This window comes from Nesoenas mayeri, assembly GCF_963082525.1.
Source record: "Nesoenas mayeri genome assembly, chromosome: 2".
In the NCBI taxonomy this organism is placed as follows: domain Eukaryota; kingdom Metazoa; phylum Chordata; class Aves; order Columbiformes; family Columbidae; genus Nesoenas; species Nesoenas mayeri.
Window position 1 is genome coordinate 31,631,334 of NC_137543.1, and position 17,839 is coordinate 31,649,172.

The window sequence follows — 17,839 nt, forward strand, 5'->3', positions numbered from 1 at the left end:
ACTGCAGTAGTCTGCCTTGGGAATTTTATTTGAATTAATTTTGTTGCTCCTTTCTATCCTGTATGTGCATGTTTTCCCTTTGTTTTCTACAGCTGCTAAATACAGTAGCCCTTGACTAACAGCCTCTGCTTCACAAGCCAGATCTGAGCAGAGTCCCGGGAGGAGGCGAGTGGTAAGGGAAATGGGTGTTGGGGCTTCTGATGCTTTTTGCGTCGCACTGACCCTGCTGGATGAGGGCACCCTGAAAGCTGCTTGGGCTGCCCTGGGTGTTACAAAGGCTGGGGTGCTGGGTGGGCTTCATCCTCTTCCTTCACGACTGTTTACTCCTTCAACAGGAAGGGGTCTGAGGAGTTTTCATGGGGAGGGAGCCCCTCAGGCAGTATGGAGAAGTTTCCTGTGAAGTCAAGGGACTGGATTTACCATGTAGAATCAGTGAGTTGTTTGGGGATTGCTGTTTCCTGAGGGTGCTGGACGTTACTGCAGGTAAAGGAGCATATCAGCTATATCTTCAAAAAGTGATGTTTCCATGGCAGCAAATATGGTGCAGGGAGTCTTCTTGAAAGCCAGTGTTTTCTTGACCAGCTTTCAAAAGAAAAAATGCAAACAACTCTGTTCTTAGTTTAATAGGAAAGAACAAGTGTTGATTGCTGAACCCAGTGCAGCAGATGTCTGATGGGTGTGGGTTTTCTCATGTTTTTAGGAGAAGCTCACCTCCAGGTAGGATGATGATGACCCCACTGTTGCCTCTACCAGAGTGTTTGTAATATGGGCACTTCTGGTTTGCTGTATAGAGGAAAGGAGGTGTTTACGGTTGTCCTTTTAATATCCAGCAGTGAGTAAGCAGAAAAATGTCAACCAAAGGGTGACTGAAAGGGAAAGCAAGCATTAAGTGAGATTAAGCACTAAATTGAAATGCTCTTGTTCAGCCAAAACTGTCACTCTGTGTCAGCTTCAATTTAAGTCTCCGGAGGGACAGCTTTCCCTCCTGTTAAAGGTAGTGAGCATTTTCAAAATCACTCATATTTGGGTGTGCATTAGCCGGAGAGACTGGAAGCCTTCATTCAAAAACCTTGTATTGAAGGGTAGGCTTTAAACCGCAAGTTGCCTCTTTTGAAAAGGGCTGCAGTAACAGACCAGCTACCCTTAACTTTCTAATCTGGATCTCTCCTGAAGGTTCAGGTTGCTTCTGCCATTTCCTCTTGCTCCTCTTCCTCCTTTTCCTTTGCTTCGGTTAACAGAGCTCAAAGAACATGTAGCTGTGCGTTGGTTTTGGCAATCTGGCAGAGCGATACCATGAACTGGGGTAAACAATGTTGAATATGGTTGCCCTACTCTGGAAACGTTTCTCTCTGGCAGATGTGTAGACAGCTGTATGGATTTTTTTTCTGCTATTGCAGCTACAAGTGGTGGCAATTGTTGGGGTAAGTCTGCAGCCAGTCACCCTTGCAGGGAGTGTGCTGGTGCCAGCAAATACTGGTGTGCGGAAGAATGCTTATTGTGCTATCACTTGCTCCCGAACAGAAAGGGGTGGATTGATGCTATCTAGTGAGAAGCCAGGGCTACTGTTGTGGTGTGAATGCTGTCACTGAAAGACCCAGCTTTCCTGTTTCACAAACTGACTTCTCTGTTGCAGAGTGCGAGAGCAGAGCAGTGAGTGTTCTGGGGTGCTCACTGGCAGCCGAGTGCTCCAGCAGATGTGTCTGCTGCCTTGGCCGAGCCTGAGGTGCTCCATTAATTTCTGCAGAACTGGGGTCTGTAGAGAAATGCTGTGTCACACATGGTTCAGAGTGACAGGCTCTGAACTGCCTCTCTCCTGCTTGTAGCCTACCAGCAGCACAACAAATGTGTGCTGTGCTTAAAAGCTTCACAGGCAAAGAGGAAGCATGCTTTGTGTGCTTGTATATTTAAAAAAAAAGTTTCAATAATTTATTGTTAGTGTAATTAAAATTTTAATTATCTAATTCAAGAATTATTATTAGTTTAGATCTTATTATTACTACAGAAAAAGCCTATTTTTGTACGTGGAATGTTAGTAATAATAAAAGTAATGTTGTTTGCACTTAGTTTGTATACCTTTCCTGGTGTTATTCTCGTCCTTTCCCTGGCTTCTGAGGCTGGTGGTGGCAGGGGTACTATAGCAAGTTGTCAGTATTGTGAATCCTTTGCTGGGAGGAATATGATGTTGGTGGCTGCTTCTTCTTCACTTCAGGATCTACTGGGGTATTTCTGTTATGTTTGCTAGCATGCTTTTTACATATTTGCTCTTTATTTCATTGCTCTGCAAGTTCCATGTTACATCTAAATCTATTATATCAAACACCTCTTATGTCTGTCAGGTACTATTTATTTCTATTTTTGTTACCTCCAAAATAGTTTTGTCCAACTGTGGATTTCCATTGGCGATTGACTGTCTTACAGCCGTGGGGTCTCCAGTGTCAGCCCCTCTGCCTTACTACTCATCGTACCGTTCCTGTGCTACTCATCGTACCGTTCCTGTGCTACTCATCGTACCGTTCCTGTGCTACTCATCGTACCGTTCCTGTGCTACTCATCGTACCGTTCCTGTGCTGTCATATCCTGTGTCTCTGCTTTCTGAGCTATGCCAAGTAACACAAAGCTGCAGGCAGAGCAAGCCTGACAAGCCTCTAGTCCTGAGGCCTTGTGATCTCGCTTCAAAGCTCATGGCCTGTTGGGAGCAATGGCAATATGGGATCCTGGGGTAACAGAGGCTGGTGAGCAGCTTCAGCTTGCTGGGGTGGTGGGGGAGGCCAGCAGAGGCAGACCAGCAGTTTTCCCCCTGTTTTGCTTTCCCTTCTGTAGCAGCTAGAGGGGAGTGGAGTTTCATCAGAGCCCCCTAAGCCTGAGATACAGATGAAAAGATGTACCAAGGGACGTGACCTGGACTGGGGTCGGTGTTTTCAGTCAGGTGCTTCCCCTGTGCTTCAGTAGGATCAAAGCCCGTGCTTCATGGTGATCTCAGTTCATGAGAAAAGCCTTGAGAACACTGAAAAAGAAGCTTCGTAAGTGATGCTTCTTAGCTGCTCTTTAGCATGGCAAAACTGCATGTTTCAGCTGTGAGCACTGGGGACGTCGCTGACGTCTGTTTTGCTTTGTTTACTTTTTTCTAAAGTACTTTAATTAAACTCTAACAAGAGTCTTAACTTGACTAAAAGCGATCCTACTCATCCTTCTCTCTTCTTCTCTGCCTAAACGTGTATCAGATCATGGCATTTAAATCTTGATTAACTGGATCTGGATAGCAGAATTTAAAAGAAACCCCCTGATGCTTCCACTTGAGTCATTGCTGTCTGAAATTCATTGCAGTGCTCTATAGCAGTCCAGTCCCTGGGAATACTCATGTATATATAACATCAGGCATCTGCAGCCGCTGGCAGGATGGGCTGCCTTTCAAGAAGCCCTTTCTTTAGACTTGCATCTTCTGGTCCCCTGTAGTCTCTGCAGAGTGGTCTAGGGTGCTGACACATCCCCTGCTTTTCCTCATGCAGGGTTGCAGAAGTGGAGCTGGACAAGGACTTGGCTATAAGCATATTTAAAGAAGCTGTCCTCTATAGTACTTATGTAGGAACCAGTGCTTCCAACCCCAAAGAAGGGTCAGGGGTATGAAATGGGCGCAGCTCACGCTGGCTGAAATGTGTCTTATCCTCTAGTCACTGTAGTGCTCTGCAGAAGACAAATCCCTTCGGCACAGCTCAGAAGTGTTTTGCATACTGCAGAGGAGCCTCGAGAAGCAGGCTGAGGGCAGAGCAGAAGCCCCCAAATCAATCGCTGTTCTTTACCCTGCTGGCACTTCTGTGTGCTTTGATTACTGTTTGCAAAGCTTAGTTTTATGCCTGAACATAGACAGGCTTCAGTCTGCCTGAGTGGATCCCAGGCTGCTGCATGCTGTTTCCATAGCACCGCTCACATCTGTGCTAGGCAGTCCCTGAAGAGGCTTGCTGAGCAGCTGATGTGTGTTCAGGCTGAGGAGCATCAGGAGTAGTACCAGCCTAGTGCACAGGGTGGGGAAGGAGCCTTATTTAAATACTCAATTTCCTGTTGCCAGATGTCACTGTCTTGGCAGAAGGAAAACAGGCTGTTTTACTGCAATGTGCTTTGCTTGGAGCCGTGAGCTCTTAAAAGCACCATTCATGCTGTGCATTTCATCTTCTTGACAAACCACTTGAAGTGTTGTGCTCTAAAACTGCTTTTAAAAGGCATTTGATCTTGAGTAAACGGATAGACCTTCAGCGAGTTCTTGTTCTCTTCTTCCAGAACTGCTCTGGTGCCTACCTGGCAGGTATTTGTTTTACCTTCTAGGCCTCTGGGGGTTTCTTCTCTCTTGTGACAGCGCTTTGTGCCTGGTGCCTAGGCAGACTCTTCAGATGCTGCGCAGCCCCAAGTAGATGGCATATGTCTGAAGTAGGTGGCATATGTGCCCAGGACACATCCACCTGCTGTATCTGAAGCATTGCCTTGTGGTCTGTCACCACCTCAGGACTCACTTGAAGAAGCAGGGAGCAGAAGTGACTGCAGAGGATCCCAAAGGGATAACTGTCTGGATGCATGAAGAAGACCAGGTGGTGTGCCTAAAATGGCAAGCTGGGGTTGTACTGCTGCCTCCCAACCAACTGCTTGTCCATGATTTTCTTACTGAGCAAGACTGAGTATAGCATGGGTCTGGCTCCCTACTTCACCTAGCTTTCAGACCCTTGCATGCCATCTTCCCCACCAGCTCCTGCTACAGGGTGCGTGGGGACCTCAATCCCAAGCTTGGGTCGGGGACTCACACTCCAAACCCAAGTTAAGGATGTGTGTTTGGGGGGGTATCCTGTGTCCAGTAAAGTTGGCCTTTAATTTATGTGGCTTAACTGCTAAAAACTCTGCTTCTAGCTGGTTACTACTGTAGTGGGATCTAAGTGCAGTAATTTGGAAGGAGTGGAATACTTTAAAGCTTTACTATTGTTTTCTCTAATAAATCAGTCCTTAACTGCAGTAAAGGTGTGTTCTGGACACCCACTTTAAATAGTCGCTGCTGCCATTTAAATAACTGTTTCTAGGAATCAGTCTTAAATACTAGCCTATTTTGAAATACATTTGCATTTGTTAATACACTTTTGGCAGATGCTGTGGTACAGCAGTGAGACCTGTCTGTATCTTACGAACTTCTATTTGAGCTTTGTCTACTGATCTTGATGCTCTGCCAGGACTGCAAATCAGTATAAAAATGGTGCTGTCTGGGTTCAGTGCCTTGCTAGAAAGCATGTTAGTACTTTACTCAGCCTAGCAGAACAAGTGTGGACGCTAAGCAGCTAGTAATGAACTTTGGAAAAGTAAAATGCAGTGACTTAATGTCTATTTTTGAAAAAGATCTCAATTTCTAGATGTGAAAGAATTCTGCTTTCCTGTCCTTTAAATACTTAGTCAACTATGTTTTTTCTTTTGTGGGGGAATCTCTGAGTTTTTAATGGTGGGGACAGAATTAAATTTTGGACTGCATTCAGAGAAATAAGTCTACTGCAAGTGCATCCTTTGTTACTCAATTCTAGCAACCAGTGTTGCTGTTCAATATAAACTTGTTTAGTTGTGTTTCCCATCAAGGAAAGAAAAAACCCAGCAGCTCAGCAGGCACAGAGCAACTGCCAGAGAGACACTGCATCTGTTGTAGGACATTTCCACCGCGTGCAGCGCCCCACAAGCTGCTGCTGCAGCTCAGGTTGGTTAGACAGCACAGAGAGATTAATGGCTTTGCTGCAGTGTATATGGGGGGTACTTGTTCAGTGTGTTTCTCCACAAATAATGGTTGTGAAGACTTGGTTTTAACAGTCCATCAGTCCTTCAGGAAAGGTAGTCAGTGCTCTGAGAGTGTGGCTGGGATGCTAGGTGAGCCTTTTGCCTCACGCGCCTCTCTGGGTGCGTTGCTTAAAACGTGAGCTTCTGAGCAGCAAGTTGTTTGCCCTAGTAAGTGTATAATTTGTTCCTGCAAATCACAGACACCGAATCTTTAATTGAGAAACTTACACCACCCTTTAAGCGTATTGGAGGCATCCTGCTTTGATATTTTTCTGTGTGGATTGCAGATGTACACTAGTAGTGTGCTTGACAAGAGCAGTGGTGAGCAGGGAGAATTCATTTCTGCATCTTTCTAAACAGTCAAAAGTGGAAACCAGTGGAATTATTGCTCTGAAGCTCAATGGTTTTGGTTGGCTTGCATGCCTGTCACGGAGGTGTCTTGGTGTGAAAGACTTTTGGAGACTGCATAAGAAGTAAAGCAACTCAGCTGTCATGGAATCTTCAGAGCAACCTGCTGAATGCTTCCTGCAGTGGTGAGAGCATATTTTTGGAATAAACAGCAAAAGGGAGAGTATTGCTAGAATATACAGTCATCTTTAATTCCATTCTAGCACAGTGGTATGTGATATCTTTAATATGCATCTATTTCTTATTTACAATTCAAGAGCAAGCTTTGCCTTGGTGAATCACAGAATCTTTTTTTCCCTCTGATCCCCAATGAAAAGTACTTTCCTCTTAAGATGCATAGTTTGAGAAAGTTAAAATATGGAATGGGAAGGAGGATACAGAAGTCAAAGGAAGACCTCTGCGTGCCATAAAGAGAGGCCGAGAAGACTTATAAGCTCTGATAAGTTGGAGACAAAGCAAGCATCAATAAAATAACTAAACTTCTGTAGGCTGCCTGTTCCAAGGCTTTGATGCTAAATCCACACAGAACTTCTTTTGATTTGGGTAGAAGATTGTTGATAATAGAAGGTCCTTGGGATATTGCTGAACCTGTGAGTGGTGTCACTAGAGAGGTCTTGTTTCCCCTCCGGGCAGGGCGCAGCAACATTTCTGAGCGGTGTGATAGCTCCTTAATAATAACACCGTATCACAGCTCCCTAGCTAAAATCCACACTTGGGGATTGACAACTGGGAACAAGCAGTATGCCAGTCAGTGCGTGGACTTTCCCCTCTTCAATATCCTGGTCCGGTTTTTATCTGGCTGTGCAGAATGAATAGTTATGAATTGCATTATTAATGGCTATTTAAGCTCTGAATTATTCCAAGCGATTTCTGTGCTATGACATGCCAAACTTGGTGTAACAGTAACCTGATGGGTATCAACTAGACCAATCCTTAAGCACGAAGGTTGAAAAGTTTACCAGACTAATCCATTAAACAGAACCAATCCATAAAACTTGGTCTGGAGCATGACCAGTACTTAGAGTGGCTATGAATGTGTTTTTTTGTTTGATGTTTACAGTTGTGAAATAGGGTGTGTGATGTGTTAGCTTGTGCAGTAGGGAATGATACTAAACTTAGACTTCACTTAGTGGTGAAAAGCTTTATTCTTAGGGTTTGCAGTGATCTTAAGCTCCAGGTCAAATACTGTGAGGAGGAAACCTGTAGAAACAGTGTAGTGCAGGTCTGGACCTGCTGCTCACTAAGAGCAGTGGAATTGTGCTTTCCTGAAAAAACAAAACCACAACCCCCCCAACCAAAACCACACAAAACCTAACAAAAAAAAACCCAAACAAAACCTCCTTACCTTCTTTCCTCACCCCTGCCCCCACCCAGCTTTCAGGATTGAAGGTCAATTTCCTTCAAGACACATCCTCCAAATCCACGGGACTTTCTCCCTCCTCCTTGTAGTTTCCATCATGTCAGCTGTACTAGAATCAAGAAAAACATCTGCCCAGCTTTGTGTCCATCTAGATATGTCTTTGCAGTTTTGTCCACTCTCATATACTTCAGTAAAATGAATGGTTTAACTTGTTCTACTGACTTAGATGTGAAATATGAGTGAGGAGCCTGGAGATCAGTTTATCCAAGCATGCTGATGTTTAGGAAAACCTACCTTTGTGTGGAATGGACTGGCACAGAACTGGCTCATACAGAAGTGTATGAATACTGCTTGGAAATCTTGAGAGATTGGTACTTTTCTGATCTGAACCTGTATAGGTTGTAAAAAAGCAAATATAGATTGCCTATAAAGTCACCCAGAGACAGAAGATGATCTCCTGTCCGAAGTCCGATCTGGTGTGAGGGAGGGGGTGGTATCCTCATGTTCTTCTAGGACTTGGAAATCCATGAAAGCTTTCCCTCTTTGTGGGGAATCATCTCTGAACAAACTGTCTTGATGCTTTTCTTCACTGCCTTCTGCTTTTGGAGTGATTGGTGTTTTATGTCTGTCTGATTTGTGTGACAGCCCTATCTCTGTAGGCTAACAGTTTCGTTTAATTTACTGTCCTAGTCTGACTTGGAGTAGGAACAAATGTCTCTTAACAGGATTTACTCAGCTCAAGCAAGCATTAAAAGTCACTCAAGGACATATCAATTGGATAAAATCTCAGAGTACTTATTAATATAATGGGAACTTCAGTGGTCATAATACTTTAAAGGTAGTTGCATTATCTGCATTATATTAGAAAAAAATAAGCCAGTGAGTGCAGTGGGTTTGTTAGTGAAGTCCTCCTGATTCATTGCATGCACAGCTGCAGGATTCTCCCTCTTATCTCTTCAATGAGATTAAGAGCAGTGCAGAAATACTCAAGCCCCACACTTCGATTTGCAGCCTTGGCAGAACGTGGTTCAAAGTCCCTTTGCCAGTGACAGCCATTGCTGCAAATCAGTTTGGAAGCACTGTAGGAATTGGTGCTGCCCAGCTGGGGATGCCCTGTAGCAGCATGGGCAAGATGCAGCCAAACTCCATCTGGAATGGGGCACTTAACAGTTGGATGGGTGACTTGCAAAATGCTGGCCTGTGAAGGCATACGTGATGTATCGTGCTTGATGCTGCAGAGAAAACAACACTGCTGATTCTGTGTTTTTGAGAGAGAGATACCCAGTAACAGTGAACTCCTGCATCAGTGTGCAGGAGTACTTCAAACCTGCACTCTGTTGCTGTGCCATTGGCACTTCTCTGTTTCTTAAATTCAGAATTCTGCAGTGGCTGAGAAATGCAGATGAATAGTATGCGCTCGTATTCATTATGGGTTCACCTGCTTGGTTAAGCTGTGTAACCGGCTTGATGTCTGTTGTCTACATTTAAGTTCCTCATGGAAAGGCTGGTTCCCTGAAGGGTTTGTGGCAAAACGCATTACTAGTCTAAAGGTGTGATTTGAGCTGTCGGAGAAGGGGATCAGGAGCATGTCCTAATGACCTGAGAAATTTCTGGTGCGTATACGATTGAATATTTATTGTCTCACTGTACTTCTACTACTGACTAGGGAGGGTCTTTCAGTGTTTAGACATTTCATCATTTAATTTCATCTCCTCAGGTAAACCAATGTTCTACACAGCTTGCTACTTGCAGTTACTTTTATGGTAGAAATCATACATTAAGTATTATGCAATAAAACCAACCAGATTACACGTGTTTAACAGCACCAGTCTAAATTTTAGATTTGGTTAGTCAAGGCCTGAGAAGAGTGTATCAGCCTGGTGGTTGCCATCATCATGTTGAATTACTAAGCAAAAAACCTTACATTTTTCATGGATAACTGAATAAGGAACTAGACTACAGCAGGAGTGCAGCTTAACCATGCAAGCAGTAATTTCTGTGTGGAACTTCTGGCAAAAAAATATGTACGTTTTCACGGCTTGCAGTTTCCAAGAACACGTCGTAACTTCAAAGAGCTGTGAGACTTCAGCAATTAGAAAAGTTTGTGCTTGTCGGGAGGGACCACTTGAAAGTAACTGGTGTGTCGGGAACCTGTTCGTAGCCACCTTTGTTTAAAAGTGTGTACAGTAAGGGCTAGGGTCAGCTCTAAGTTTTCAAATTAAGTTCCACATTTTAATATGCATTTATTGGAGGGACATAATTATCTTCCAGGTTGCAATAAGCTTGAAGTTGGGTTTGAGGATGAAAAGGGTAAATGAGAAGTCCGGGCTCTTGTTAATTTCTGTAGCATACCGCAATGGCTCCAGGCTAGTACACCTTCAACTGACTTCTGATATATTGTTTGGATCTGGTTTAGGCCAGCTAATGCTGTGGGCCTAGAGGAGGGCAGGGTGGCCTGATGAGGCGATTAGGCAGAGAAAAAAAAAACAAAGGTAAGGTTGACTGCCAGGCTTCCAAATGAAGGCTGCCACAGAGCAGTGTGTGTATGTGTAACAACAGGAGTGAAAATGATGCCTCCCATCCCAGGTTTGAGTCCCATCAAATCTGCAGTGAGATTGCCAGGGTGAAGGTATCTGAACACTGCCTGCATTTGAAAAATTGAGTAGGATCTTAGGAGAGCACAGCCTGCAAACTCGGTGTCCTTTGTTAGTGCAGGGTTCTTCTGGGCTGGATTTATGTCAACAGGAGAAGCTGTTCTGGCAAGATGGAGGTTTCTGCACTTTATTGTCTTCTGGTGGTAGACTTAGCAGTGCTTCTAACAAACTTCACTCTGGCTGGTGTTACACGTGCATTGTTTGTGGGAGCCCACCTGTGGATTACTGTGCTTTGACTATTTTTGGGTGACTTAAACGGCAGTGCTAAAATTACAATGTCTTGAGCACAGAAGTGACACTCCCAGTGCTTTTGAAGGGCCAGCTAACATCTCTAGCTTAACTGACACATTTGGAAGATTTTGTGCCAGCTTTGGGCTGGACTGAGGAGCTTTGCTGTGAGAACCCAGGAGCAAGCACTAGGGAAAGGAGCTGGAGGAATAAAGCAAGCTGCACTGGGATGGATGAAGAAGGGAACTCAAGTACTTAAATTCAGCCTAGTTTCCGGCTGGGCTCTATTTAGTCAATAGATTAAAGGGTAAGAGCAGGAGAGGCTCCTGCTAAAAACAGAGCATGAAGTAGCTTTAGCATAGTGACACTGATAGCTAATTTGTCTACTTCAAGCTTTTCTTTGTATACAAGAGTGAACTCTTCCTACTGCAGATGCTTACATTCACTTCCCTCCTGGGGAAGGGGAGGATCAGGGGGAAGTGGATGGGTTTCTAAAATGTATTTGTCAAGAGCTTCTCATGTGTCAGAGGTCTGCAATCATGTGTCAGGCCCAAGAAGTTGCTTGCTCACTTATCTTGTGAGAAAAACGTCAGTCAGTCCCTTTTATGGAAATACAGGACTCTCTTCCCCAAAACCTGGCGTGACTGGACTGATCTGCTGCCTTTTTCCTGCAGAGTCATAACAGAAATCAAAACTGTCTCTACTGCTGTAAATGCTCTTGCCTTGCTTGTCAGCTGTCATAACACTCCAGTACACCCAGCAGATGTGAGGAAGTGCTGAATCGCCTGTGAAGTCTCCATCCATACCTTTAGTTTAGAACATATGTGAGGAAGTTGAACTTTATTCTGTCAGCAGGTAGGTATTTGCAAATCTAATTCAGAAGACGAAGGGCTGCCCACAAGACCTCCCCTGGGGCAGGGCACCAGGAGTCCTCATGTTCCCGGACAGTCTCTTCAGGGTTGCAGACCTTGGAGGATCTGGGTGAGCAGCCTGTGACTTTGTACAGCCATTGTTTTAATCACAGCGTGGCTGAGGTGGGAAGGGACCTCTGGACGTCATCTGGTCTGACACCCCTGCTCAAGCAGGGCCACTGACAGCTAGCTGTTCAGGATGAGGTCCAGATGGCTTTTGAATATCTTCAAGGATGGACTTTGTGAAGTACTTACTGTAAGCTCTGTTGCTTGCATCCAGTTGTGTGCTGCTTGGCTGCTTAGGTGCTTCTATACTTCTGTTGTTGATAGCGAATGGTTTAAGTTCTGTGCTACACCAAATCCAGGCACAGACTTGGTAATTCCATGGTGGAAGCCAGTGTGCACCTCAAGCACTGAAGTCTGCTTGCTGTTATTATTTAAGGTATTGCTAAGCCTACAGATAATGCTTTTTTTGTGATTATCCTTTCAGACATCACAATACGTGATCCAGCTTAATTTGTAATCAAATCTGCTTTGTTCTTAAAGCTTCAGTATAATTTTCATGGTGGGACCTGATATTGTGGAGTGTGAATGATGGGCTTTTCTGGGGCTGCTTTTCAGAAATGGGCTGTGACACTGAAAGAGAAAGGTTTGCTTTAAGAGTGCAAAAGGGCAGACCTGCCTTCTGAGGGAGGCTGGGAGTCACTCGGATCTAACTTGCTCACATAAAGCTTTATTTAGATTGGAAAATTACATATTAAAACTCTGTGTGAAACAGTCCCGTTCTGCACTTACAGCCTTTTATTCTTACTCTTTTCCAGCTGTCATCTGGCTGTAGCTCAGTATTTCTCCAGCGGTTTTTGACAGGTTCAGTCTCTTAGCAGGAATCGGAGTCTCTCAAGAATCGCAGCATAACAGGGATAAGCAGTTGAGTGTTAATCTCACTTGGAAATGTTCCTCTGTGTTTGCAGAACTTGGTCTGACTTATCGGAAGTCGATGCAATGCCCTACCTGTGCACTGGTTCTGGGATGCTGGCTGCTGCATACTTTGGCCTGGACTCTTCCCATAGGCTGTAAACGCTTCCACCTGTTATTGCTGGAGCTGACAAATGTGATTGCTTTGACCTCTGTTTGAGACACAAAACTTTGCCATAAGTCAGGGATTTCTGCCTGATTAAAATCTTAAAACTGCTGGAGCAGATATCTTCAAAAGGTAGTGGAGAACCTGTGCAAATACGGGACTTCTTACTGGTATGAATGGGTTAAAATTCTTACTGCAATATGAGCTTGTCTAGTGGCAAAATATGCTGCAGCATGGATCTACTCCCTCACAAGATCCCAGGAAATTAGTCTGAGTTTATAATTGGATTGGGAGAACTGCTGTCTTTGCTAAGACATGCGTCAGCTGTCTGAAAGGCTGTGGGCTGAGACTTGGGCTCAAGAGCAACACTAGCAACCCAGTAATCCTTAACTGTAATGCTGAGAAGTGTTTGTATTGCAGGGTGATACATCTTTGGAGAATACTGACCATTCTAAAAGGGTTTTGTCTGTTTGGGTTGTGGTGGTGTGTTTTTTTTCTTTTTTGGGTTTGTTTGTTTGTTTGTTTTGTTTCAATATGAGTAAATGAAGGCAGCATATAGTATTTAGCAAATACTGGAGAATATGTTTGTATACAAAGAACCATACTGGACAATGCTGTTGCATCAGGGAGAGCTAGTCCTGAGAAAGCATGTGGGGGAAGGCTGAAATAATGAGATTAATGTCGTGGTGTTGAGTTGGGCTCCGCTAGAAGACGGCAAATGCCTAAACCCTTAAGCCACAGCCTTCTGACTGTGACTAACAGGGCTGCAGAAGCCTGTACTCATACTGTTCAGCAACTGCTATAGCTGTGCAGCTACATTCATGTCATGCACAAATCTTGGGGGCCAAAAGAGATATCTGCTGTTAAAGAGAGAGGAGAGAGCACACTGTGAAAACAGGAGCATGAATGGACTAATATAAGGCTTACTTAGTGTTTGGGCTTCTGTCCCATTGCTTCATGGCATCTTAATGCAGTTTTAAGGCCTTGGATCAGGTGCTGAAAGGCTTTGCTTGTCTGTGAACTGGTAAGACTTTGAAGATCAAATGGATGCTACAGAATCTAGATTGGCTTAAGATGCTTAAGTAGCTTTATAGCTTTTAAAATGGCTTATGGCCCATAAAACTCAGTTGGAGTGAGGAGAGGAGCCTGACTGTTGCTGCCTGATTTGGATCTACCTGGGAAGGATGGGGATGAGGCAACACCTGGCTGGAAGTCTTTACTCCAGGCGCGGTTACTGAAAGGCCTCCAGTCAGTCTTGCCTGTGAGCAGACTGCAGAAGATGCACATTCAAAACGGGTATAGGCTGAGCACCCAGTTGAATGTTAACAATCAACCTTGAAATAAGAGATTGGATCTTTTTGCTATGCCCCTGAAACAGCAAGTGCCTCTTTGCTGTCTTTGGCAACAAACTCTTGCCCTCATTCTCCCCCATCCTCTTTTGCTTGCTGAATTAGATGGTGGAGTCATGGTAGGCTTGCTGACAGCGCGGGCTGTGGTGTGCAAGTTTGGCATCTCTGTGCTTAAGCAGGACACAAATGCAGAATGTCCAAGATGGTGAAGATTCTATGTATCAGCAGAACTCGAATTTGATTAGGTACAGATCTTGTGGATTGGTTATTTAGGTAGCTTTATCCAAAGTATTGTTTGGATCTTGTCATAGGGTAGCCTCTGCATTCCTCCAGTCTTGTGGCAGTAGTGGTAGCCGTTCCATTTTGAAGTTAACTCTTTGTATGAAACAGTACTGAATACATAGCTTGGTTTCTTCAAAGCTGAGACATGGTATTCAGTCACGCTTGAGCAGGGTTTGCTTTCTTTAGGGCAAGAGGTATATAACAAACTATTGTTCTGCTAGACCTGAATGTGGGAAAAGCAACTTCTGTGCAGGGCTACCGTAATATCTTATCCTTGCTTAGCTACCAACAAGGCAGAAGTGCTTTAATACTCTGTTGCCTTACTTAGCCCAAGGCCCTAGCAGCGATTTAAGGTGGAAGCTGCCAATCTGGGTAGCATTTGGTATCTGAAGAAAGAACGATGTCTGAGACTAGGCAGGCAAGGATCTGGTTAACAGTATTGGATCAAACTGAACAGCTTTTCTAGCTGTGCAGAAGTTCCCTCCTGTATGATTCATGGTGTACACAATTTGTGCTGACTGTTGGTGGTAAGTAGTTGCCCAGGAAAACTTTAAGCACACTCTCTAACCTTAACAGAGGAGATTACAACATGATTAATGGTAGGAGTTGTGATGGTAAGACTTTCCTGAGGCTTGCCAAGCCTTCCTGAGCCACGGCGTGACATTAAATTGAACGTGTTGGTAATTGGTTCAGGCATCGGCAGAAATTGTCTACCTTCATGCCAGTCTCTTGAACACCAGCTTCTAAAGTGGTAGAGATTATTCAGTAGCAACTTAGTTTAGTTATCCAGAGTTATTAAGGACAAATGAGTGCTTGTTCTGAAACAGCAAAATCTTCAGTTTTAATCCCTTGCATAGCAAGCAAAACCTCACTGCTACTTGTCTCTGGAGCAAGTGTGTCCTTAGGCTTCAAGATCTCTTCAGGTACCGGCTTGCAGCTGATACCTGCAGTAACAACCAAGGTATACCTGTAAAAGTTGAATTTGCTATGCAGGGTAATGAACAAAGATACTTGAGCATGCAGAACAGCTACTCAAAGCCACACAATAGAAGTCTAAACTTAAGCTTCAGCTCTAAAATGTGTGTCTTGCACTGAGAAGGCAAGGTACATCTAGCGGGGTATGGCTCTGGCCTCAGAGCCAGCTGCTTGTGCTCCGAATTACCATGCAGAGTGAGGAGGAGGAAGGCCACACAGTGGGATATTTTGGTCCTTGGAGGGCCCTTTAGAAAGGCCTCATAATGAGCCTGTTTTCATAGTGTAGAGGAATTTTGATTTGTGTCATTGCCTGGCTGTGTTCGGACTGTTGAAAGCTTCTAAACTTGTCATAAAGCTTCATATTGCAAAGCAAAACCTTTCTTTTCAATTCCAGGTGGCTTCTGTCTGTCATCCCCATCCTGCTTTTTTCCCTTGGGGCCATCACTTTAATTTAGAAAGTCTCTTGGAGAGAAATTCATTCTTCTTCCAAAGAAAGGCACCACACAAGTGTCTAGCAGGGCCTGTCTTCATGCTGCCTCCAGCAGCGTGTGGGGAGCGCTGCCTCGCTCTGCCCTGCATCCCTGCATGTGCTGGGGAGTTACTGGGGAAGAAGCAGATAAACTGACTTTTATGACTGGCAGGGGAGTGAGTTCTTGTCTTGCTTGAAGTGGATGAGTTAGGAATGACAAGTAGCCTAGAAGTTGTCCTACAGCAGGTTTGGAAGAGTGTGGTGCAGTTCTTTCTCCTTACAGCTGGATTGGCTTGTCCTTCAGGGCAAAGACCATCAAACTTCCCCTAAGTGATGAGGAAGAAGCTTGTCCAGGGAGACAACTCCTTCATCACCAGGTAGGGTTTGTAGCTGAGAATGAGTGAGAAGCAGTGCTCCCGTTAACTCCTACAGGTGAGAGTGTTTAGACAGCTTTTTTGGGAGGTGCTATAGCAACCCAGCTGTATGGTCACTATAAGGTAGATTAATCTTGAGCAAAGAGGATAGTTTGAAGGAAGGAGTGCTTGCATGGTGTCTCTTCTGGTAATGATCTTAGGACAGTAATATTTCAAAAAGCTAGAGAATTGTCTTGGGTGACTTCTGGGCTTGTGCTCAGGCTATGCACAAGCCAGGACAAAAGCAGAATTCAGCCTCCCATGTGGCGGCTCAGATGCGTAACTCTGCAAACTTTCCCTGTAAGCCAAAGGTATGTTGTAGTGGTGGACTAGAACAGTTTGCTTGTCTCTCTGACTATGCTGATGATGTGTTGGAGCATTTGGCCAGCACACACTTCTGTCTGTAGTGGTGAACAGGCCAGGTCAGTGGTCTTAGATTGGCAACCCAGATGTCTCTAGGACCATGGAATCAACTTTTGCACAATAAAGATGCAGGAAGAGTATCAGATTTTTTTTTTGTAATGGATGATATGGGGTAAAACTTGATGTAGGGAGTTTTCTGTAAATGACAAGAATGCAAGTGTTGGCTCCAGTAGATGCATTTGGCCAGGAAGTGGTATTCCTGTTCGTTGGCAGGGATGAACAGGTCTTTGGATGGGGTTCTTTTTCCTGTAATAGCTCCTTCCAGCTGTTGTAGCGTGCTAGCATTGACTAGTGTTACACTGAATTATTCTCCAGGGTTGGGAAAAAGTCCTGGGTGGTATAGCCTCACCTTCACTCTCTGTGTCAGGAGAGTGATGGTAAACACCCAGCTCTTCCAGTGTGCCACATCCAATAACTTGTCACTTGCTTAATCCAGTTAGTACAACTACTGCCTGAGCCTGTTGTACAGAAGGCAGTCCTCGTCTGCTGAGTTACATGAGAGAAGGCTGCATAGCAGAATCTGTAGCTATTCTTATTAGTGTGCTTGGTTAACAGAGAGTATGTGATTACTGTAGCCACGTTACAGTTCTCTCCTGCCTCTCAATGCTTTAAGTACAATCTGTGACCAAAGCTTTGACCTTTTTCAAGGTGAACTTTGCAGTATTTCTGGCAGATGCTTCAGCCACATGTCAGAAATACAGAGGGGCATTGTACTTTCCTCTTTTCAGTGGGTTTGGAAGATAGCAGAGACCTGTGTTTCAGGCTCCAGCACACTCATTGTTAGGAGCCTGCAGGTAGTCTGAATCAGAAACCAATGTAGGTCTGCAGTCTGGAGGAACTGCTCTGTAATTAGCTGGAAGGTCTGTTCCTGCACCTGCTGACTGAAGTGCAAATGGGAAGTTAAAACTCCAGAAGTGGTACATCTTCTTTTTGTATCTCCAGGGAATACATTGCCCAGGCTTGACTTGGGTATGCTGCAAGGTTCCTTCATTTCTAAGGCTTTAAGAGGAGGGTGGTGTAATGTCTGTGGCTCTGTCTTAAAACATCACTGTTACGATGGAGAAAAAGATAAACTTTCATTTGATTTTGCCCCTCTCTGTGCAGGCTGTAGCGAAGAACCCAGGTGAAGGTGTGGGGTTGGGAGCAAATTGTTGCTTGGGTGTAAAGGTGATCTATGCTGCTTGTTTTCTTCAATGAAAGAAGCTGACCTTGGAAGGAGAAATAAACGTAGTGAAACGCTGCAAAACTGTGCTGAGTGCCTCTTTTAGGTAAGAAGCACTTCTGCTTCCCAGGGCTAAATCTTAAACCCCCAGCATGAAGTCAGATGGCTTACGTAAGTTGATCTTTCTTCATAGTGTATGTGTCAAAACAAAAATACATTTCATCAGGATCATGCATTCCAGTGTTACTGGTTCCTGGCCTGTCTGCTCTAAATGGCTCTGTCTGAAACACCAAGGACATAGGGCAGTATATTTAACTAAGCTTAAAAAAGAAAG